Source organism: Ceratotherium simum, unplaced genomic scaffold (assembly GCF_057802395.1).
Source record: "Ceratotherium simum simum isolate JZ-2026a unplaced genomic scaffold, ASM5780239v1 HiC_scaffold_43, whole genome shotgun sequence".
Classification (NCBI taxonomy): Eukaryota; Metazoa; Chordata; class Mammalia; order Perissodactyla; family Rhinocerotidae; genus Ceratotherium; species Ceratotherium simum.
In genome coordinates, this window is record NW_028261259.1 from 218,082 (window position 1) to 242,733 (window position 24,652).

The following is a 24,652-nucleotide window of genomic DNA, read 5'->3' on the forward strand; positions in this document are numbered from 1 at the left end:
TTTATAGATATGTCTGTGATTACACAATATTTTTGGGCTAGAAAATTTTTTCATCAGGGAAAACCTTTCCTTAAAATTTATGAAAGCTGTTTACAGTAAAATAGCAAACTATGACAAGATAGAAAGCTATCCAGCTCATTTTAAAGCTACGTTGGACCACATTTCCCTTAAAGTGTAGACAACAGCAGCAGTGGAACACATTAATTATATGCTTAGTAAGGAAAAGTTTTTTTTATACTACTTCTAAAATAATTTTTCAAACAATGAATTCTTTATAAAATTGAGAAAATGACAAATCTAGATGAGAGAGGGAAGGTAAAGGAAAAGTAATCTGATTTAGCAAAATTTGTTAAGCAACTAGGGTTTACAGAAATAAAGGAATGAATCTGACATAGTTCCTGTATTAATTAACTATTGCTATGCAACCAATTATTCCCAAACCTAGCAGCTGAAATCAACAAACACCTTTTATCTCACACAATTTCCAGATGTAGCTTTACTGTGTGATTCTGGCTCAGAGTCTCTCACAAGTCTGTGGCTCACTTACATGGCTGTTGGCAGGAGGCTGGAGGCCTCAATTCCTTGCTGGTTGTTGGCAAGAGGCCTCTGTATCTTGATACATGAGACTCTCCATATGCCACTTGAATGTCCTTACAACATGGCATATGACATCCACCAGAGTGAGTCATCCAAGAAATGGACAGAGAAACAGAGATCAAGACAGAAGCCACAATATCTCATATAACCTAATCTCAGAAGTGACATACCATTATTTTTGCCATATTCTATTGGTGACATAAACTAACACTGGTATAATATTGGAGGCAACTATACAATGGTGTGAATACCAAGAGGTGGGGATCACTGGGAATCATCTTGGAGGCTGGCTGCCCTAGTCTTCCCATGGGTCCCAAATGATTCACATCCCTCCCACATATAGAATTTACTCACCCTCTTCCAAGGCCCACTAAAGTCTCATCCCATTATAGCATCACCTTGAAGTCCAGAATGTCATATCTAAATCAAGCCCAGGTATGGATGATATTCCTTGACTGTAGTTAAGTACAGCTCCTTGAGTACAGTTTCTCTCCATCTGTAGACCTGTAAACTAAAGAGACAAGGTATTTGCCACTTACCGCCCAACATACAATGGTGGAATAGGTAAAGGATAACCTCCATAGACACTTCTATTCAAAAATGGTGAAAATAGGAGAGACACAGGAGTCAGGGGTCCATAAAATCCAGCTGGGCAAATGTTGGAAGGTTCCTACTATTGGTCTTACTGTTCAGAAATGATTCTAGGTGGCTTTTAGCTCAGCCCTCTGGGCTCTTGGTTCTACCGTCTGTGTCATCTCCCTTTTATGAGAGATAGTAAATGTTTTCAGCTAAGCAGTTTTCTAAACCTGTTTCCTGCCAATACAATTTTTGGAAATCCAAAGACTTTTTTCATTTTGTACTGTCTTTATCCCCTTTCAGTCCGAATTGGAGGTGTTTCTGCAAATACAATTCTCTTTAAATCTTCATGGGTCTCCTGTGAATCTTACTGTCTATTAGACAAAAGCCACATATACAAATTTATTTGAGGTAAGTTCTCTACCTTGGGCGTCTGCTGAGACAGCTGAGAGACATTAAGCTTCTTTTGGAGCTTTATTGTTTGATTGAAAGGATCTGTGGGACAGGCTCTTAAACTCATTAAAAGTTCTTTTGCTAGTTTGAATGGTACTCTGAGACACCGTATTTGATCTTCTTGAGGTCTTAACAAAGGATTTTACAGACACATAGTTGGTTTCATGTTTAGACTGTTTTCCTGGCAGTGCCCAAAATTTAATCTTTGCCCAGGAGCCATTTCTTATCTTAGCATCTGTTGCCATTCAGAGAGGCAGGGAATTTTCACAACTAGCAATTCCTAGCTCCTTTTTGTTTAACAGTCTTTCCTTTAGTTTATCTTCCTCCTCTTGCATTTTATATATTCAAAGAGAGCCAGGGAGCACCTTCAATACTTTTCCTAGAAATCCCTTTATCTAGACCACCTGGTCTAGATTCATTAGGCATGGGTTCTACTTTCCATGTTAATAGCAATGTTTTTGTGTGTGTGTGTGTGAGGAAGATTGGCCCTGAGCTAACATCTGCCAATCCTCTTTTTGCTGAGGAAGACTGGCCCTGGGCTAACATCCATGCCCATCTTCCTCTACTTCATATGGGATGCCGCCACAGCATGGCTCGACAAGCAGTGCATCGGTGTGTGCCTGGGATCCGAACCAGCGAGCCCTGGGCCGCCACAGCAGAGCGCGCGCTCTCAACCGCTTGCGCCGCCGGGCCAGCCCCTTAATAGCAATTTTTATACTATTCATGAAAAGGATCCCCTTTTGCAGTTTTCAATGTGATTTTCCTCACTTTCCTTTAAGCTCTAACCTATTACCTACTCAAAGGCTAGCACTGCCTGACTCAAAACCTCTCCCACATTTTTATGCATTTGTGATGGCAGCATCTCACTTTCAGACACCAAAATTCTGTATTATCTATTACTATTATCTATTTGTTACCTATTTTGTGGTAACAAATTACTCCAAAACTTAATGGCTTAAAATATTTTTTCTCTCATACAGTTTCTGAGGGACAAGAATCTGGGAGCAATTTAGCTGAGTGGTTCTTGTTCAGAGTCTCTTATTAGGTTGTAGTCAAGATGTTGGCTTGGGCTGGAGTATCTGCTTCCAAACCCACCCACTTGGTCATTGGTCATTCAGTTCCTCCCTGGCTGTAGGCCTTACTTGCTTACTACCTGGGGCTCTCCATAGGCTGCTTGAGTGCCCTCACAATATCCAGCTGACTTGCCCCAGAACTAGTGATGAAAGAGAGGAAGGGAGTGAGCGAGGATGAGAAAGAGAGAGTAAGAGAAAGAGAGAGACTAAGGTAAAAGCCTAATATTGGAAGTGACATACCATTACTTCTGCCATATTCTGTTGGTCACATGATCAGCCCTGGTATAATGTGAAAGGAGACTGTACATATGTGTGAAAACCAACAGGTGGGAATCATTGGGAGCCATCTGGAGGTTGTTTGCCATGTTTCTGCCTTTAAGAGTTTCATAGTCTAGTGAGCATTTATTAGTGCCTACAGGTTCTAAGCACTGTGTTAGATAGCCACATGTTGTTCCTTTGGTATTTACAATCCTGAAAGGAAATCCTACCCCAATTGAAGCTTAAAGATATCAAGTATCTTGTTCAAGAACTCACCAGAGAACATAGATTTGAACCTAAGTCTGGAAAAAAAAAACTTGGGAACCTAGGCCTTAGGTAAAAGAGTGGATAAATATTCCATAGGATTATTCTCTTTGTATTTAAATATGAATTTTATTCAGTATACTTATGTTCAGCAGTAGCTGTTTGACCTCTGTTTCATATGTGGACAGCTCTGGTCAATTATCTTTTGTTGTATTCCCTTCTCTATATAGCTCTGACCTTCTTTATCTGTCCTTTCTCAACCTCCTACTGACTTTCTTCTCACCACTTTCCATGGAGTCCTTTGGAGCCTCAGACTTATTCTAATGTAAATAAACTTCTTTACAAATACTCTTTTTATAGAACATCCCTCTCATCTCTTTTTCTTAACTTAATCATGGATTTCCTTCTGGAATACCATTTCTTTTGGGGCCATCTTGAGTAAAGACTATTCATTCTCTCCTGTCTTTTTGTCTTCAGGTAGTAAGTTGAATCAGCCCACTTCCAATTCCAAATTATTGCTCTTTCATTCTTATATAAAAATAAAAAATTCTTCTACATTTGAAATTTTTCCCATCTTATTCACTTTTTCTCTTAGTCACTGTCATTTATCAGTCTCCCTCTATCTTACTCTTTGTTAATCAAAGCCGTTGGCACTTTTTTATCAGTTTTCTGTCCATCCCAAATTTCACCATCATTCTGGGTGACCATTAAGTGACCATGTGGACCATGCATCCAACACACTAGTTTCATAATTTCTTGTTCTTTTCAACTTCAATGACCTTCACTTCCATTCCTTTTTCAACATCGTACTCTCATCCCTGTGAGACACTTTGAAATCTTTACTCTTTCATTCTATTAACTAACCACAATCTCCTAGATTTCCAGTGGTGCTGTGCTTCCATATGTATATATAAAATACTTACTATTGGATCTTATCAAGACCTCTAGTTTCCTTGATCCTTCTCTCCCCTCCTCCCTCCCAGTTTATCAATCAAACACAATTGATTCTGGCTAATGTAAGTAGAAAAGCAATTTATTAGAAGATAGCAGGGAACTCACAAAATCAACAGGGAAGCTGGAGAACCAGCTTGGACAATGGGCAAGAAACAAAGAGGTTCAGCAGCCTGTACCACAGCTAAGGTGAGGCTACAAGGACAATCTGGTTAATGTGCCACTGCTGATACCAGTGCCTCTGCACCACTGCTACTAAATTCTTCCTGTTATTGCTTCTGCCATCCCCATAGGTGATTTAAAAATTGTCTCTATGTTTTTGTCTTACCTCCTTAAGATTCAAAGTCTTGTAAAAGAACATATGATTGACTGAGCCTAGGTCACGTACCTGTTCCTTTGCCACCAGAAAACTGGGAGACAGAAGATCTATCCTCTTTGGCTTACTTAATGAGAGAGAGGACATTATATTCTGCTAATATATACAACAGAGATTCCCTCCAAATAGGAAGAGTATTTGGATCTTGCATGCCAAAAAATCAAAGAAGGAAAAGGAGAGGAAGGGAAGGAAGGAAAGAAGGAGGAGGAGGTGAAATTGAAGGGGAAGGAAGAGAAAGAGCAGGAGGAAGAGGCACCCATGCATATCTATTGCTAACTCTGCTGGCTTGGGTAGAGAGAGAGGGAAATTTTCCTTAAAGCTGCCTGATCCAACTTCAACATCCTTATTCTCAGTAGATCTTGCTTTGTATTTCAAAAATGGTAGCCATCAGGCCTGAACTTCCCCAACTTATTGCCTCTACCTTTAAAAATATCTTCATCAACACTCTCCTTCCTACCTTGCTTTAGTTATTTTAGTAGAAGAGCTGTTCCTTCTTTTGTTCAAGGTTAATTTTCTCATTTGTTTTCACAATCTTATCCACTCTTGTCTTCTCCAGGACTTTCCTTCATTAATTAAGCCTTCCTTCTCTTTAGTTAAGATTATTTATCAATATCTCTTTTATGCCAAACATTGTTGAATGCTAGAGATATAAAGATGAGTTTGATATAGCTTCGAAGGACTTAGTATTTAGTGGGGAAGACAGACACAAATAATTGATTGTGGTGCCACAATTTAATCACAATCATGATTATTTGTGTAATTTAATATCTGATTGTCCATGAGAATGTCAGCACATCTGTTTGATTCTCCACTGTGTCTTCAGTGTCTTGTACATAGTAGGTGCTTAATAAATATTGCATGAATGAAGAGAGGTAAGCAAAGGGTGCTATGGAATCACAGAGGACATGTTCTTGGCCCAGCCTAGGGAATGAGAAAAGGAAAATTGGGAGTGTGGGTGGAGTCTTGTAGGGGGAGATTGCAGGAGCAACATCTTCAAGGTTTAGAAGTCAGCAGGAGAAAAATGAGGGGACAGTACCAGGCAGAGAGAGAAGCAGAAACTAAGGTAGGGAATGAAGAGGAGGTGGATGGTTTGAGCAGTTAGGGGGTTAAATAGATTTATTAACAATTAACATCTGAGTGTTTACACACATACTTAACATATGTTTACATACATATTCTAAGTATTTTATATACATTTTCTCGTTTAATAGTTAATAATGTTCTGTGAGTAAGGTATTATTCCCATTTTATCAAAGAAAAATATCTTCAATGCTTAGGGAAACTAAATACCTTGTCCAAGGTCACTTAGCCCATAAAGGTTAGAGCAGGGATTTGTTTGGGGTTCTTTCTGGTTGCAAAGCCTGGTGTTCTTTAAAACTACCCTGTTATACTAAGCCTCTGGGGTACTTTGTAAAAATACAGATTCCTGGCCTTACTCAGGATACTGGATCAGAATTTCCAGGGGCAGAGCTTATGAGACATATTTTTTTTCTTTATTGTGAAATCTTTGTTGTACATTATTGTTTGTCAGTCACTATATAAATGCATCCCTTCACCCCTTGTGCCCACCCCAACCCCTTCCCCTGGTAACCACCAAACAGTTCTCTCTGTCCGTGTGTTGGTTTATCTTCCATTTGTAAGTGAAATCATGTGGTCCTTGTCTTTCTCTTTCTGGCTTATTTCACTTAACATAATACCCTCCAGGTCCATCCATGTTGTTGCAAATGGGACGATTTTGTCTTTTTTCATGGTTAAGTAGAATTCCATTGTGTATATATACCACATCTTTTTCATCCAATCATCAGTTGAGGGACAGTTGGGTTGCTTCCATGTCTTGACTATAGTGAATAATGCTGCAATGAACATAGGGGTGCATAAGCCTCTTTAGATTGTTGACTTGGGGTTCTTTGGATAAATACCCAGAAGTGGGATAGCTGGATCATAAGGTATTTCTATTTTTAATTTCTTGATGAATCTCCATACTGTTTTCCATAGAGGCTGTGCCAGTTTGCATTCCCACCAGCAGTGAATTAGGGTCCTTGTTTCTCCATAGCCTTTCCAGCATTTGTTGTTTTTTGTCTTGATGATTATAGCCATTCTACCGGGTGTAAGATGATATCTTAGTGTAGTTTTGATTTGCATTTCCCTGATGATTAGTGATGTTGAGCATCTTTTCATGTGCCTATTGGCCATCTGTATATCATATTTGGAGAAGTTAGACACACATTTTTAACAAGCTTTTGGGTGATTCTCATACAACTGGCCCGGTACTGGTGGTCTCACCCTTAAGAATCACTGCACATAGTTTCAAGAGCAAGGCAGGAATAGCTGACCAGATCAGGGAGATTTTCCACTGGATTGCTAAGGATCTTTGACTTTATCCTGCTGATGATGGGGAGTTTCTGAAGGGTTTTAAGCTGGAAAGTGATGTAATCAGATATGCATTTTATGCACTCCACTTTGGCAACAATGTGAAGGATGAAGTTAAAGGTACAAGATTGCAGGCAATAAGAACTTATATCTTCCGATTTCTGTCTTGACTGATTTCTTCCTTTTTGCCCACAAACATTCTCAAATCTCTAAACACTTTTTCTCTTAGTCCTACCAACCTTTCAATTGTGTTAGTTTCCTCTTTTTCCTTGCTAAATTCTAAAAGAAAGTTATACTTATTGCCAGATTTCAATCAGTTCAAGAAATATTACTTCCCATTTTCTTCATTACTACCTCACCCCTAATAATCCAGCTTTCCTACCCCATTACCGTGTCTTCATCAGGGTCATCTTTCATTCAATAAACATTTATTCAATTTTATTTGCAAGCATGATCCTTTCTCAGATTTCAGTTTGAAATGATAACACCTGGGAACTAAGAAAGGAATCTAAAAGAATCTAGAGAACTGGCCTGTGGGGAAATCAGTCAACAAAATATTAATGGGCTAGCCTGTTTAGACCTGGTGGCATGAGCAGATGGCTCACAGGCAATTATAATTCAAAGAACCCTCCATCTGAAGATGGATGAAGGATCTGTTGGAAAATTAGTTTGATTTTGGATAGGTTGAGTTTGAAGAGGTGAGATATGTAGTAGAAATACAGGACTGTCACTTGGGTGAGGCAGGGCTTAAAGATAGACAAATAGACTTAGTAGTCCACAACGTGAAGTGTTAAGACTCTGGGCGTGCATAATTAATGCATTAAATTCATGAAATGTTTTTGTTATAATTTGTATATTTGTAGTTGTTTATATCTTGAAAACAAATGTTTCTGCTAAAGGAATGACAAGTGTATCATGAGGGGTTTAGTTTCTCATGACCTATTAGAACTTAAAATTACAAAAGGATTCAATTTGACTTTTGGGTTTTGATCATAATCATATGAGAACTTCTCACATGGTTGCATTTTACTAAAATAAAAAGGCACTCAGTCTCCTTTATATATTGTATTTACTCCCTCCCCCCATTTTCTATATGTTTTCTATTCAAGTTATGTTTTCCCCATTTTAGTATTTCTATTCATTCTGTTTTTCTCACTATTGCCTTATTCCCCACTAAGTTGTCTCTGTAAAGAATGAAAATCAGGGGCCGGCCAGTGGCGTAATGGTTAAGTGCGCACACTCCGCTACTGGCAGCCCGGGTTCAGATCCCGGACACGTACCAATGCACCACTTGTCAGGCCATGCTGTGGCGGTGTCCCATATAAAGTGGAGGAAGATTGGCACAGATGTTAGCCCACGGCCAGTCTTCCTCAGCAAAAAAGAAAATAAAAAAGAAAAAGAGGAGGATTGGCATGGATGTTAGCTCAGGGATGATCTTCTTCACAAAGAAAACAAAAAAAAAAAAACCCAAAACAAAACAAAAGAAGAATGCAAATCAACCTAATTCTGTTCTTAAAGTTTAGGGTCAAGTTTTCACTGTTTTTTCTTGTTTGCTTTTTTTTTTATTGTTATGAAATGTTCCCTGAAGCAGGATAAGCAGAAATATACTAAAATAAGACTTGCTTGCAAACCTTCATGTCTGGTTAGAACCCCTACTGTAGTATCATTGCATGATCTATAATTTTTAAGACCCTCTGGTGGGAACATATTAAAAATAGGCTGTAAAACTTGACATAGCCAGAGCAGTTATCTTCAGTAGGAAAGAAAAACATAGGACCCCTGAGTCCTACTTCATTATATGCCATATATTAATATAAAATTATACAATTCTTTGTGTCTTTTGTACAACTATTTACAAGTATTATAAAACTTATAGATTCAAAGCTTCTCATGAAGAATTACTGGTATATCAATCTTAAATGACAACTCTATTATATGATAATATTTATTTACTATCTAAGCAATTTGGTTTTTTTTTTTTTGGTGAGGAAAATTGACCCTGAGCTAACATCGGTGCCCATCTTCCTCTATTTTTTATATGGGATGCCACCACAGCATGGCTTGACTAGCTGCGTGTAGGTATGTGCCTAGGATCTGAACCCGTGAATCCTGGGCCACCAAAGCAGAGTGTGCAAACTTAACCACTACACCACTGGGCTGGCCCTAAGCAACTTTTTAAAAACAGTGAGAGGCAGAGTAATATAGATAAAAGAATAGCATCTTTGGTGCCATACAGACTTGGGCTTGAATCTTCAATTTCCCAATTTTACTAGATATTTGTCCTTACATCACTCATTTAACTTTTTAAGCCTCAATAACCTTATCTGTTAAATAAGGATATTAGTGCTTACTCCAGATGATTTTTGTGGGAAATAATAGCACCTCACATCTAATGAGCACAACTGTGTGCCAGGGTCTCTGCAGACACTGTTCCCTTTAATCCTCACAGCAACCTTTCATGGTAGCTATTATTATCATTATTTTTATCATCATCATCATCCCCACTTGATAGATGAGGAAACTGAGCCTTAGGGAGATTTGGTAATTTGCTGAAGTTGGTAAGAGCTTGGGGATTCAAGCCAGTTTTGTCTGACTCCAGAACTCTAGCTTCTAAATAAAATCATGTATATAGAACACTTAAGTTGTGTCTGGCATATAGTACATGCATAAAATTTGTTTGTTCAAACCTATTCCCCACACTCATCTTGGTAATAAGGCTAATATGCCCATCTTTCACATTTTAGGATAGAAAGTAAAGATGATCTTCAAGTTGCAAATCCCAATTTAGCGCATGAAAAATAGCTTATGTTTTTGAGTGCTTACTATGTGCCAAGCACTTTATATATAATGTTTAATGCCCACAATGGTCCTATGGGATAGGTACTATCATTAGCTCCATTTTACAGACTGAGGAGTAGGGCACAGAGTCCCTAAGTAACTTGCACAAGATCACATACCACCTGGCAAAGCTGGGATCTGAACAGTGAGTCCAGAGCATATGGACCACATTGCTTATAGATGTTTGAGGAACACAGTGCCTAGTGTATAGTGGGTTAATGTTTGTTAATTGAGTAAATGAATGAGTGAACTAATGAATGAAACAAACATGGCCTCTCCTTTACCTCTCTCACTCCAAGCTTCCAGTTAGTAACTAACTTATTCTGTTAACACCATCTGAAATTATCTGAACTATTTCTTCCCCATCATCTTCATTGTTTCCACTCAAGAATTATGTAGTTACTGTATTTAAGTTCTCAAATGTGGCTAAATATGGTGATGTGTGTCTGTAGTTACAGGTGCTTGGGAGAGCAAGGCTGGAAGCTTGCCTGAGCTATAGAGTGCAATGCTTATTTGCTATTAGCATTGTTTATCATCCATGTGGTTTATTCATTTATTTTCTTATCATTTAATCATTCCTATAATAAATTTTATTGAGCACTAAGTACTTGCTATGTGATACAACAGTGATGAGGACAGTTGAGAAGGCTAAATGACATCTAAATTCCCTTTCAACTCTAGATTCTGTGGTTTTTAATTGTTTTTTTTTTCCTCTACTGACCTAAATATGTCATCAGCCAAACACTACGTGGAATTTTATCAAAATTTCTATAAAATCTTAATCTGTGGTATGTTAATAACTAATGAAGACACAGTGGACTACAGTTAGTACCAACTTACAATAATGTTACATATATACAAATGTATAGAGAGAAGCACTTTGATTACCAAAATATTTGTAAAAATTAGTGATAACACATTCACATTACATTTCATTCTAATAAACGTATAGGTAAAAAATATATTTCTCTTCTTTTTTTTTTTTTTTTGCTGAGGAAGATTTGCCCTGAGCTAACATCTGTTGCCAATCCTCCTCTTTTTTTTTTTTTTGAGGAAGATTCACCCTGAGCTAACATCTGTTGCCAATCTTCTTCTATTTTTGTATGTGGATCACTGACACAGCATGGCTGCTGATGAGTGGCATAGGTCCATGCCCAGGAACTGAACCCAGGTCGCTGAAGTGGAGCACACTGAACTTAACCACTAGGCCATGGGGCTGGCCCCAAAAATATATTTCTTAAAATATAATCATTTCCTCAATTATCTCCTTTGTAATATTCTAAAGATTTTTTTCTAGATAAGTTATTTTTTATGAAATATTTTAAAATCAGAGGCATTATTTCAATTGTTTTGAAATGTTGATTTGAGCAGTGTAAGTTGCCAAATATTTTTGCAGACATCTACATCCATTATTGCAAAGACGTATTGTTATGCTTTCATTTAATTTGAATAATTTATTTTTTTTCTGACAACAGTAAAACTTTCTAAAGCTTTCATTTGGCTGTTACTAGCTTAATACAGCTGTCTGACATATTACCATGGTATTTTAGCGAAAAATGATGAGACCAGGTCTTATATTTTGGAAAGAATATACACAGTCAGTCTGGCTTTTTTAATTTTTTAAGATGAAAAACCTAGTTAAATAAAAGAAGTCAGGGATACTTAAAAAAAATCACCAACCAGAAAAGGACAGAAAAGGGAAAGTGATGCTTTCGTTTGGTCTGGCTTGCAATTGGCTTAACCACCTGGAACCTTGGATAATAGTCTTCAGAAGGAGTATTAGAATTGTTCAACCCATTTTATTGTCTGAATCTGTGCCCTTTAATTTTGTAACCAACAATAAATTTGAATTGGGATGAAGTATATTTATTTACTGTGCTGTCTACTCTGTTCAAGATCTATTCTTTGTACTAGTTCTGAAATGTGATAGGGCAGCCTGTCTAATAGGCACTATCGTCTTCTTGAGGCCTGGGTTTACTCTCTCAGGTGGCATTGTCAGCTACCAATATGACTGTTGGAGTCTGTCAGAATGATTTCAACCTTGCCTTGTCTTAATCTATTTAAATAACAGACTATTTAAAGATTTTAAATAAATTATTTTCCTCCATAAGAGTTCATTCATGTCTAGGCCCACTGTTTGAGCCTACCTGTGATGGTATATTTTGAAACAGAACCTCATCTACGCCCAGATTCAACCATAGTAATTAGTATGTAATACATATATAGCCCTTAATATGGATCAAACATTAATCTAAATTCTTTACACATTTTAACTAATGTAATAATTAACCAAACTTAAGAGGAAGATGCTGTTATGTTTTTATTGTGGTAAAATATGCATAACTTGAAGTTTTCCATTTTAACCATTTTTAAGTGTATAGTTCAGTGACATTAAATACATTCATATTGTTGTACAACCATCACCACCATGCATCTCCAGAACTTTTTTATCATCCCAAACAGAAATTTTGTACCCATTTGATAATAATGCCCCATCCTCACTCCCAACCCCCCTCTCTTGGCAACCACCATTCTACTTTCTGTCTCTATGAACTTGACTGTTCTGGGTACCTCATTTAAGTGGAATCATACAGTACTTGTCCTTCTGTGTCTGGCTTATTTCCCTTAGCATATCTTCAAAGTTCATCCATGTTGTAGCATGTGTCAGGATTTGATTCCTTTTTAAGGCTAATATTCCACTGTGTATATATCACATTTTGTTTATCCATTCATCTGTCAATGGACATTTGAGTTGTTTCCACCTTTTGCCTATTGTGAATAATGCTGCTCTGAACACTGATATACAAATATACAAATATCTGCCTGAGTCCCTTCTTTTGGTTCTTTTGGGTATATACCTAGAAGTGGATTTGCTGGGTCATATGGTAATTCTATGTTTAGTTTTTTGAGAAATCTCCATACTGTTTTCCAAGGGGGATACTATTATTATCACCATTTTGCAGATGAGGAAACTTGGGCTCAGAGAAGCCAAGTAATTTGCCTACAGACTCATAGCTGGTATGGGGACGAGCCAAGATTTGAACCCAGATAGTCTGGCTCCAGAGTCAGTGCTCTTAACCAATATACTATATTTATTGTCTCTATTGTGTCAGTCTTAGTAACAGTGGAATACTTTGTTTTCCTGATTGGAGAAGATTGACTGACATCATTTGGAGTTTTGGGAATTGTGCTATATAAACCAATATTTTTATTCTTAAGAATATTTCTCTTCTTGGGTTGATTTTTTTTTTTTACATGACTAAATTGGGTTTTTTTTCCCCATTCTTTGTCACTTTTATTCAGTACTAGTTTTTGTCCCCTTATTTTTAGTGCCAGACACGGCAAAGAGTGATTACAGCCAACTCTAATTAAAACATTTGTTCGCAACATATATCCCCTTTACTGCTGACCCCAAACTGACTCATTTTGTGCGTTCATTCATTCTTTTTTTTAATATACCACTACCAAGGCTAGGTGGAGGGGGCAAAGGTAAAAGAGATGAAGGGGAAGAGTCCAGGAGGCCAGAAGAGGAGGAATGCTACAAGCCACAGTAAGAAAGAGCTGTATTTAATTTAAAAAGGGGGGAGAGGTGTACCCCACAAATGATACAGTAATGAGGTTACACAATTAAATCCCATAAGCATGACTGAAGGCTTTCACTGTGTTTGACCTCATCACAATGGAAGGCATAAAAAGTGGAGTAAATCAATATTGATACAGTCCAATCTAGTCCATTAGGCAAGATGGTGCAAGAAGTCATTTAAATTAAAAGTGACCTACCCTTACCTAAATGGCTAACAGACATGGAGAACACCACAGTGATGAATCCACAGAGCTATAAAAATGTGTTGTCAAATGGCACCTTGTCAAACACTGGAAAGGTATGCCACAATGGACCTATCTCTTTTTTGGGTATGAATACTAGATTCAACTATCTCAACTAAGCAGGAAGTGGGCTCTTCTGCTAGGAATGCCAATGCTAATTCACTTTGTCTTGATATATATACAGATTGTTTGTAGTAGCTACAGCAATGATATTTTCCTTGGGGTGCCAGGCCATATGAAGTATTTTCTTGTTGAAGTCTAGGCTTTCCACACTTATTTCATCTTTTTTTTCACTTGCCACTTCCACAAACTTTGTGTGGCTGCAGAACCGTGTCAGGTTTATTGTTTTCCTGTGATGCTTCTAGGGTTATGTCTCACTTTGCATTCCTGCCAAACATTTTAAAGAAATTATTGTAAGATCCAGTCATGACAACACTGTCAGATCCATTCCAACAGCCTTCAAATTTGTCAAATATGCAGTCATTTTCATGCAGTGAACCAAGTTTACTTCTGAGGTATTCATGTACCTGGTATGTTTCCACAGGCCTGATTTCCATATTTAAGTCCCAAATTTTGACTGACAAATAGTCTGTAGTCATCATATATCAACCACTATCGCTGAATTTTACATCAGAAATAGGGGAGATGGTTTCAGAAAAAAAAAAAAAACCTGTGACTGGGATCTTCAGGTTCTTCAAACAGTTTAGAATGCCTATCACAGAGGACAGATGCCCTCATGTCACATAACTGAATAGTTCCTTTACTGCTATTGTATACAAATGTGTTTACAGCTGTTTGGATGGAATTCTGCAGCTATAATCACCTCTGTTAGCTCTTCCGTATTGGCAGGCTTAATATCCACAATATTAAAAATCCTGCCTGTAATTTCCAGATGCCAAATGTTAATCCGCAAGTCATTTGCAGATAAATAGGTTTTGTAATACTATTAATAGAAATTGAATGGATGTGATGTGTATGAGAATTGGCAAATATTCTTTGTGGACTGGCCTCAACCATTAGATCCATGGGCCTAAAGACTGGCACTCGTAGTATAGTGACTATAGTAATATCTCTATATCGTCTATCTTCCTTTTTCAGGTTATACCTATCTTGGTTTTTGTCCTTTTTACTGATTTTCCATAATTTTATTTGTTTATCATTGGTAGATGATAAAAGCTAAGCAGCATTTTTCTGGGGTAGCCACATAATTTTGTTGATCTTTTCTTCTATTTCTGAACGTTTCCAGTAGTGAAACTCTGGTTCATGCCTCTGAAAGGTGCTGTAAACATTCTATTTTCCTTAACTATGAGACTGGATTTTGTTCTCTTGCTCCTATTGAAAGATGATGACTCTACCACCTTTATCTCCTGTTGCTAGTAATTCCCCAGAGTGATGAAATTCTCCTGCAGAAATTGTATCTGCTTCTGCTGCAACATCATCTACTGCTCCTGTCACCTGAGAAAACACCACTGAGTATCATTCCCTCCTCCAGCTCCTGCCATGTTGCACTGCAAATGGTGACCCTGCTGGGTTCCTCTGGGTCTCTGCTTCCTCTGACTAAATTGTTTTAATTACTGCTCTTAAGACTTTTTCAAAACAGGCCTAGATAATTATACAGGAGACTCTTCATCATTATTTTACAAAACAGAAACAACAATAACAAAAGAACACTAACACAGTGTATCAATAACAAGAAGCCTGGCTCAAAGTACTCCCACTGAAAAACTTAGCAACATACCCTTTGAACTGATATTCTATACATTGGCTATTTCTCTAGTATTTTCCAATGCTGCTTACTTTCAGCATCTATGTAAAAATTCATCTGACGCTATAATCTTAGACCAAAGTAGCCTTAGAAATATAGTAGAAAAGCCCTTAATTTCTCGCCTTAACCTGTGTGCCAGATTAACATACAATAATAGCCATTTCCTTTCTAAAACATCTTGATTCTCAGAATACCTTTCATCATTAAGTATAATGTTATTGTGGGTTTTTCATAAATGCCCTTTTATCATGTTAAGGAAGTTCTCTTCCATTTCCAGTTTTCTGAGTGTTTTTATCATGAAAGGATGTTGAATTTTATCAAGTACTTTTTCTGTGTCAATTGATATAATCATGTGATTTTTTTCCTTCGTTCTATTAATGTGGTGTATTACATTGATTTTCATATGTCGAACCAATCTTGCACTCCTGGGATTAATCCCATTTGGTCATAGTGTATAATCCCTTTTATATGTGACTGGATTTGGTTTGCTAGTATTTTGTTGAGGATTTTTGTGTTTATAAGGGATATTGGTCTGTAGTTTTCTTTTCTGCTGATGTCTTTGTTTTTTGTATACGCGTAATACTGGCCTCATAAAATGGATTGGGAAGTGTTTCTTCCTTTTAAATTTTTTGTAAGAGTTTGTAAAGGATTCATGTTAACTCTTCTTTAACCTGTGTACTTTAGATATGACACCATATATATTTTTGCATCTTAAACTTATGATTTGGAGCATATGGCACAAAAATATATTCTACATGATAAGTAACACAACAGAGACATGGTCTACAATATGGTATGTAACTTTCTCTTTCAAAATTGGAAAGGTAGAATAGAATGTGTGTAAAGAATTCTGATGAGACTACTTCTCTCAATTCACTGATTAATTACAGGATGATAAGAACTTCTTGTTAAGCCATTTTATCACAATTTTTTACTCAGGGTTAATATCCTTTGGCTGCAGGTATATTAAAAAATGATGGAAGAGCATGAAATAATGGCAGCATATTTATCATATAGTATTTGGGAAATTTTAGTCTGTCTCTCCTATACTAAGGCTTTTGAGAATATTTCTACCACTAGATTACTGTAATCCACACAGATTTTCTGGTCAATAGTTAAGTAACCTGGATTTGAAAAGGTAAGATTGGGAAAGGAAATTATCATAGATAGGCTCGAGAAACTTTTGGCCATTATTAGTAGTTTAAACCAAATATTATTTTATTTTATTTTATTTATATTTTTGTGTGTGAGGAAGATCAGCCCTGAGCTAACATCCATCATGAAGCCTCCTCTTTTTGCTGAGGAAGATTGGCCCTGTGCTAACATCCGTGCCCATCTTCCTCTACTTTATATGGGATGCCACCACAGCATGGCTTGACAAGCAGTGAGTCGGTGCGGGCCTGGGATCTGAACTTGTGAATCCCCTGGGCTGCCACAGTGGAACGCACACACTTAACCACTACACCACTGGGCCAACCCCAAAACAAACATTATTTTACTACAAAATTTTAAGCAAACATTTTCATATTGGAATCATTTGGCAGGGAAATAAATGTGAGAAATCTGTTAAGTGTCTGTTAAGATGCTGCCAAATAAAATGTTTATTTTACAGGGCTACATTTGATTTAATGCTAGTATATATTTGCTATAATAAAATGCATTGCCTTGGCCACTGTGTCCTAACAACAAGTAAAAAGCTAACAGACTGAAAAATCAATAACTCTTCTTGGATCCATAAGAGAGGGGAAGACACAGAGCAAACTACTGCTCCCAAGGCTGGAGAGACAGACAAGTGGATGCAGGGAGTCACAGCTTAGCAGAGCAGAGACTCACAAGCAGAAACCACCATGGGAACCAGTGTCTGGGTAGGAAAACCTGAACTATAATTGATGAATTACTGGGGGCTCAATGTGGACAATTCTGAGAGTTAAAAACTCCAGGGGGACCTAGTCATAACACCCACTGCCCACTTTTGTGAATTTTACCTCCTGGAGCTCGACCAGGTTCCCATAGTAAATATTGGAGAAAAAAACCCTTTGTGCTTCCAGTAAGAGAAGGGAAAAGGGAACCATTTTGAAATACTCCAGGCCTCTCTGTTCTTAACAAGGCTTGCCCTCAGGAGAAACTAGTAAATCAAAACCTAACCTGCTGGGATGCTATCAGAGCTTAAGTGACCTCAGGGAAGGGAAATACTCAGCTCCAATCACATCTAGCCTTCCATGTGGGAAAAGGGAAATACCCATCTCCAGTCCACTCTAGCCATCCTGTCTCACCTAATGGGAGAGAAAAAAAAAAGAGAAAAACACTTGTGAAGTTCACAGTCTAAAGGCACGTGTTCACCCAAAGACTGAAACCTAATCATAGGACTATAGAACACCCTCCCCACCCCCACACCTCACTACCACATCATTAAAGGCCCATTTACAGCAGGTCCTTTTACCTGGTACATCATGTCTGGTTATCAAGCGTAAATTATAAGGGATACCAAAAGGCAAAAAACACACTTTGAAGATGCAAAGCAAACATCAGAACCAGATATAGCAGGGGTGTTGGAATTATCAGTCAAGGAATTTTAAAAACTATGATTAATACGCTAAGGGCTCTAATCGATAAAATAGACAGCATGCAAGAACAGGTGGGCAATGTAAACCAAGAGATGTAGTTCTAAGAATAAAAAAGAAATACTAGAGACCAAAAAGACTGTAACAGAAATGAAGAATAATTTTAATGGACTTACTAGAAGACTGGATATGGCTAGGGAGAGAATCTCTGAGCTTGAGGCTGTATCAATAAAAACTTTGAAAACTGAAAAGCAAAGAGAACAATGACTGGAAAAAACAACATCAAAAAATATCCAAGGACTGTGGGACAATTACAAAAGGTGTAACAAACACGTAATGGGAATACCAAAGGAAAACAAAGAAAGAAAGAAACAGAAGAAATATGTGAAATGATATGACTAAGAATTTCCATAGATTAATGTCATACATCAAACCACAGATCCAGGAAGCTCAGAGAACACTAAGCAGGATAAATTCCAAAAACACTACACCTCGGCATGTGATTTTCAAACTATGGAAAATCAAAGATAAAGAAAAAAATCCTGAAACAAGCCAGAGGGGGAAAAAACACCTCACCTGTAGAGGAACAAAGATAACAATTGCATCCAACTTCTCCTCAGAAACTATGCAAACAAGAAGAGGATGGAGTGAATTATTTTAAGTGTTCGGAGAAAAAACCCACCAACCTTGAATTTTTTATCCTGAGAAATTATACACCAAATAAATGAAGAAAAGCTAGACTTTGTCAGACAAACAAAAGTTGAAAGAATTTGTTTCCAGCAGATCTGCCTTGCAAAAAATGTTAAAAGAAGTGCAAGGAAAATGATATAGGTCAGAAACTGGGATCTACATAAAGAAAGGAAGAGCATCAAAGAAAGAATAAGTGAAGGCAAAATAAAAATTTTATTTTTTTATTCTTAACTGATCTAACAGATACAGTTTGTTCAAAATTATAATAGCAAAAATGTATTCAATTATATATGCTTATGTATATATCTTATGTATATATATGTATGCTTATAAATAAATGAAATGTATGACAGAGTGATACAGGGAATTGAGGGAGGAATTAGGATTGTTTTGTTATTATAAGATACTCAGACTGCTCGTGAAATGGTATAGTATTATTTGAAAGTGAGCTTGGATTAGTTGTAAGTGTATATTGCAAACTCTAAGGCAACCACTAAAAAATTTTTTTTTAAAAGTGTGACCAATTGTTAAGAAAGGACAGAAGATGGAATCATATAAAATGCTCAATTAAAACTGCAAAAGGCAGAAAAAGAGTGGAAGAAAAAAGTAAGAAAAAACAACAAGGGCAACTAATAGAAAATAGTAACAAATATGGTAGATAATAATCCAACCATATGAATAATCACTTGAACATCAATGATCTAAATTCACCAATTTTTTCTTTTTTGGTGAGGAAGATCAACCCTGAACTAACATCCGGTGCTGATCCTCCTCTCTTTTTTTTTTTTTTGCTGAGGAAGATTGGCCCTGAGCTAACATCTATGCCCATCTTCCTCTACTTTATATGGGATGCCACCACAGCATGGCGTGACATGCAGTGCATTGGTGCCCGCCCAGGATGCGAACCCATGAACCCCAGGCCACTGAAGCAGAGCACACACACTTAACCACTTGTGCCACCAGGCCGGCTCCTAAATTCACAGATTAAAAGACAGAAATTGTCAGAGTGGATAAAAAGACAAGACCAGACTGTATGTTGTCCACAAGAGACCCACTTTAAATGTAAAGACGCATATAGATTAAAAGTAAATGGATGGAGAAAAAATAGACCTTAAAGAAACTGGAAGTAGCTATGTTAACTTCAGACAGAGCAGAATTCAGAGCAAGGAAAGTTATCAGGAATAAAGAAGGGCAGTACATTAGTTATAAAGGGATCAGTTCTCCAAGAAGACATAACACTACGTAACATATATGTGCCTAACAACAGAGTCTCAACCTACATGAGGTAAAAACTAATAGAACTATAAGGAGAAATAGATGAATCCACTACTCATCACCCCTAAATGCCAACCTATCAGAAATGGACAGATCCTGGCTGGCCCCGTGGCTTGGTGAAGTGCGCGCGATCCGATGCTGGTGGCCTGGGTTCGGATCCCGGGCGCGCACCGAGGCACCACTTCTCCGTTCATCCTGAGGCCGAGTCCCACATACAGCAACTAGAAGGATGTGCAGCTATGACATACAACTATCTACTGGGGCTTTGGGGGGAAAAATAAATAAATAAAATCTTTAAAAAAAAAAAAAAAGAAATGGACAGATCCAGTAGGCAGAAAATTGATAAGGATATATTTGAACTCAACAACACCATTAATCAACTGGATGAAATCAACATCTATAGACTACTTCATTCAACAGTAGTAGAATACACATTCATCTCAAACTCACATTGAAAATACACTAAGATAGACCATTCTAGGCCATAAGACACACCTTAACAAATTTAAAAGAATAGAAATCATAAAATGTCTAGTCAGACCACAATGGAATTAAACTAGAAATCAATAACAGAAAGATAAGTGGAGGGGCCGACCCCATGGCATAGCGGTTAAGTGCACGTGCTCTGCTGCTGGCTGCCCGGGCTTGGATCCCAGGCATGCACTGATGCACCACTTGTCAGGCCATGCTGTGGCGGTGTCCCACATAAAGTAGAGGAAGATGGGCACGGATGTTAGCTCAGGGCCAGTCTTCCTCAGCAAAAAGAGGAGGATTGGTGTGGATGTTAGCTCAGGGCTGATCTTCCTCACAAAAAAAAAAAAAGGTTAAGTGGAAATCCCCAAATTCATGGAGATTAAACAACACACTTTTAAATAACACATGGATCAAAGAAGGAATCTCAAGAGAAATTTAAAATCATTTTGAGCAAATGAAAATGAATACACAGCTTATCAAAATTTGTGAGATGCAGTGAAAGCAGTGCTTAAAGGGAAATATATAGCACTGAATGCATATATTAGAAAAGAAGAAAGATCTAAAAATCAATCATCCAAGTTTCCACCTTAGGAAACCAGAAAAAGAAGAGCAAATTAAATCCAAAGTAAGAAGAGGAAAAGAAATAATAAGAATGAGAGCAGAAACCAATGAAATAAAAAACAGGAAATCAATAGAGAAAATCAATGAAACCAAATACTGTTTCTTTGAAAAGATCAATAAAATAAATAAGCCTCTAGCCACGCTAATTTAAAAAAAAGAGAGGATACAAATTATTAATATCAGAAACAAAAGAAGGGACATCACTACAGATCCCATGGAAATTAAAAAGATAATAAAGGAATGCTATGAATAACTTTATGCCTACAAATATGATAACTTAGATAAAATCGACCAATTCCTTGAAAGACACCAGCTGCCAAAGAAACAAGAAGAAATAGACAATCTGAATGAGCCTATATCTATTAAACAAATTGAATCAATAATAACCTTCCAAAACAGAAAGCACCAGGCCTAGATGGGTTCACTGGTGAATTGTACCAAACATTTAAGGAAGAATTTATACCAATTCTCTACAAACTCTCTCAGAGAATACAAGCAGAGGGAATACTTCCTAACTCATGAGGCCAGCATTACCCTAACACCAAAACCAGACAAGGACAGAAGAGAAGAAAATTACAGACCAATAATCTCTCATGGACATAAATGCAAAAATCCTCAACAAAATATTAGAAAATTGACTCCAACAATGTATACAAACAATTATACACCACAATCATGTGGGATTTATCCCAGGTATGCAGGACTGGTTCCACAGTTGAAAATCAATTAATGTAATTCATCACATCAACAGGCTAAAAAAGAAAAACCAAATGATTACATCAATAGATGCCAAAAAAGCATTAGACAAAATCAAACACATATTCATAATAAAAACAGTCAGTAAACTAGGAATAGAAAGTAACTTCCCCCACTTGATAAAGAATATCTACAAAATTGTACAGCTAACATAGTACTTAATGGTGAGAAACTCAAAGATTTCCCACTAAGGTCAGGAACAAGGCAAGGATGTCCCCCTCACCATTTCTTTTCAACAACGTATAGTAAGTACCAATTGCTATGGTCTGAATGTCTTTTTTTGTTTTTAATTTTTTGTTTATTGCTGTAACATTGGTTTATAACATTGTATAAATTTCAGGTGTACATCATTATACTTCTATTTCTGCATAGATTACATCTTGTTCACCATCCAAATACTAATTACAACCCATCACCACACACATGTGCCGAATTATCCCTTTCACCCTCCTCCCTCCCCCCTTCGCCTCTGGTAACCACCAATCCAATCTCTGTCTCTATGTGTTTGTTTGTTGTTGTTATTATCTACTACTTAATGAGTGAGATCATATGGTATTTGACCTTCTCCCTCTGACTTATTTCACTTTGCATAATGCCTTAAATGTCCATCCATGTTGTCACAAATGGCTGGATTTCATCGTTTCTTATGGCTGAGTAGTATTCCATTGTGTATATATACCACATCTTCTTTATCCATTCGTCCCTTGATGGGCACTTAGGTTGCTTCCAAGTCTTGGCTACTGTGAATAACGATGCAATGACCACAGGGGTGCATGTTTCTTTATGCATTGGTGTTTTCAAGTTCTTTGGATAAATACCCAGCAGTGGGATGGCTGGATCATATGGTAGTTCTATCCTTAATTTTTTGAGGAATCTCCATACCGTTTTCCATAGTGTCTGCACCAGTTTGCACTCCCACCAGCAGTGTATGAGAACTCCCTTCTCTCCACATCCTCTCCAACACATGTTGTTTCCTGTCTTGTTAATTATAGCCATTCTGACGGGTGTGAGGTGATATCTCATTGTAGTTTTGTTTTGCATTTCCCTGATAGTTAATGACGTTGAACATCTTTTCATGTGTCTGTTGCCCATCTGTATATCTTCTTTGGAGAAATGTCTGTTCAGGTCTTTTGCCCATTTTTTAATTGGGTTGTTAGTTTTTCTGTTGTTGAGATGCATGAGTTCTTTATATATTTTGGAGATTAAGCCCTTATCAGATGTATGGTTTGCAAATATCTTCTCCCAATTGTTAGGTTGTCTTTTCGTTTTGTTGATGGTTTCCTTTGCTATGCAGAAGGTTTTTAGTTTGATGTAGTCCCATTTGTTTATTCTTTCTATTGTTTCTCTTGCCCGGTCAGACACGTTGCTTGAAGATCTGTGGCTAAGACCAATGTCAAAGAGCATACTGCCTATGTTTTCTTCTAGAAGTCTCATTGTTTCAAATCTTACATTCAAGTCTTTAATCCATTTTGAGTTAATTTTTGTCTATGGTGTAAGGTAAAGGTCTACTTTCATTTTTTTGCATGTGGCTATCCAGTTTTCCCAGCACCATTTGTTGAAGGGACTTTCTTTTCTCCATTGTATGTTCTCGGCTCCTTTGTCGAAGATTAGCTGTCCGTAGATGTGTGGGTTTATTTCTGGGCTTTTGATTCTATTCCATTGATCTGTGTGTCTGTTTTTGTGCCAGTACAATGCTGTTTTGGTTACTATAGCTTTGTATTATATTTTGAAATCAGGGAGTGTAATACCTCCAGCTTTGTTCTTTTTTCTCAGGATTCCTTTAGCTATTTGGGGTCTTTTGTTGTTCCATATAAATTTTAGGATTGTTTGTTCTATTTCTGTGAAAAATGTTGTTGGAACTTTGATAGGGATTGCATTGAATCTATAGTTGCCTTAGGAAGTATGGACATCTTAACTATGTTAATTCTTCCAATCCAAGAGCAGAGGATATCTTTCCATTTCTTTGTGTCTTCTTCAATTTCTTTCAGAAATGTTTTATAGTTTTCGGTGTACAGATCTTTCACCTCTTTGATTAAGTTTATTCCTAGGTATTTTATTCTTTTTGTTGCAATTGTAAACGGAATTGTATTCTTAATTTCTCTTTCTGCTACTTTGTTGTTAGTGTATAGAAATGCAACTGATTTTTGTATGTTGATTTTGTATCCTGCAACTTTACCGTATTCGTTTATTACTTCTAAAAGTTTTTTGGTGGATTCTTTATGGTTTTCTATATATAAAATCATGTCATCTGCAAATAGTGAGAGTTTCACTTCTTCCTTTCCAATTTGTATCCCTTTTATTTCTTTTTCTTGCCTGATTGCTCTGGCTACGACTTCCAATACTATGTTAAATAAGAGTGGTGATAGTGGGCATCCTTTTCTGGTTCCTGTTCTTAAAGGGATAGCTTTCAGTTTTTCACCATTGAGGATGATATTGGCTGTGGGTATGTCATATGTGGCCTTTATTCTGTTGAGGTACTTTCCTTCTATACCCATTTTATTCAGAGTTTTTATCATAAATGGATGCTGTATCTTGTCAAATGCTTTCTCTGCATCTATTGAGATGATCATGTGATTTTTATTCTTCATTTTATTAATGTGGTATATTATGTTTGGTCTGAATGTTTGTGACCCCCCCAAAATTCATATGTTGAAGTCCTAACCTCCAAAGATGATGGCATTAATTGGTGGGGCCTTTGGCAAGTGATTAGGTCCTGAGGGTGGAGGTTTCATGAATGAGATTAGTGCTTTTATAAAAGAGATCCCACAGAGGTCCCTCGCCCCTTCCACCATGTGAGGATACAATGAAAAGTCTGCAACCTGGAAGGCAGTTCTCACCAGACCATACTGGCACCCTGATCTCAGACTTCCAGCCTCCAGAACTGTAACAAATAAATTTCTGAGCCGGCCCCATGGCTTAGTGGTTGGGT

The 24,652-nt window shown here is 37.3% G+C and overlaps 1 protein-coding gene and 1 pseudogene across 4 annotated transcripts in view; one reads left to right on the forward strand and one right to left on the reverse strand.

Moving 5' to 3' along the window:
- DRC8 (dynein regulatory complex subunit 8) overlaps window positions 1-24,652 on the forward strand; it is a 131,536-nt gene that overhangs the window by 32,530 nt on the left and 74,354 nt on the right. The window lies entirely within an intron of this gene.
- LOC101388137 (serine/threonine-protein phosphatase 2A 55 kDa regulatory subunit B alpha isoform pseudogene) lies at window positions 13,736-15,128 on the reverse strand (annotated as a pseudogene).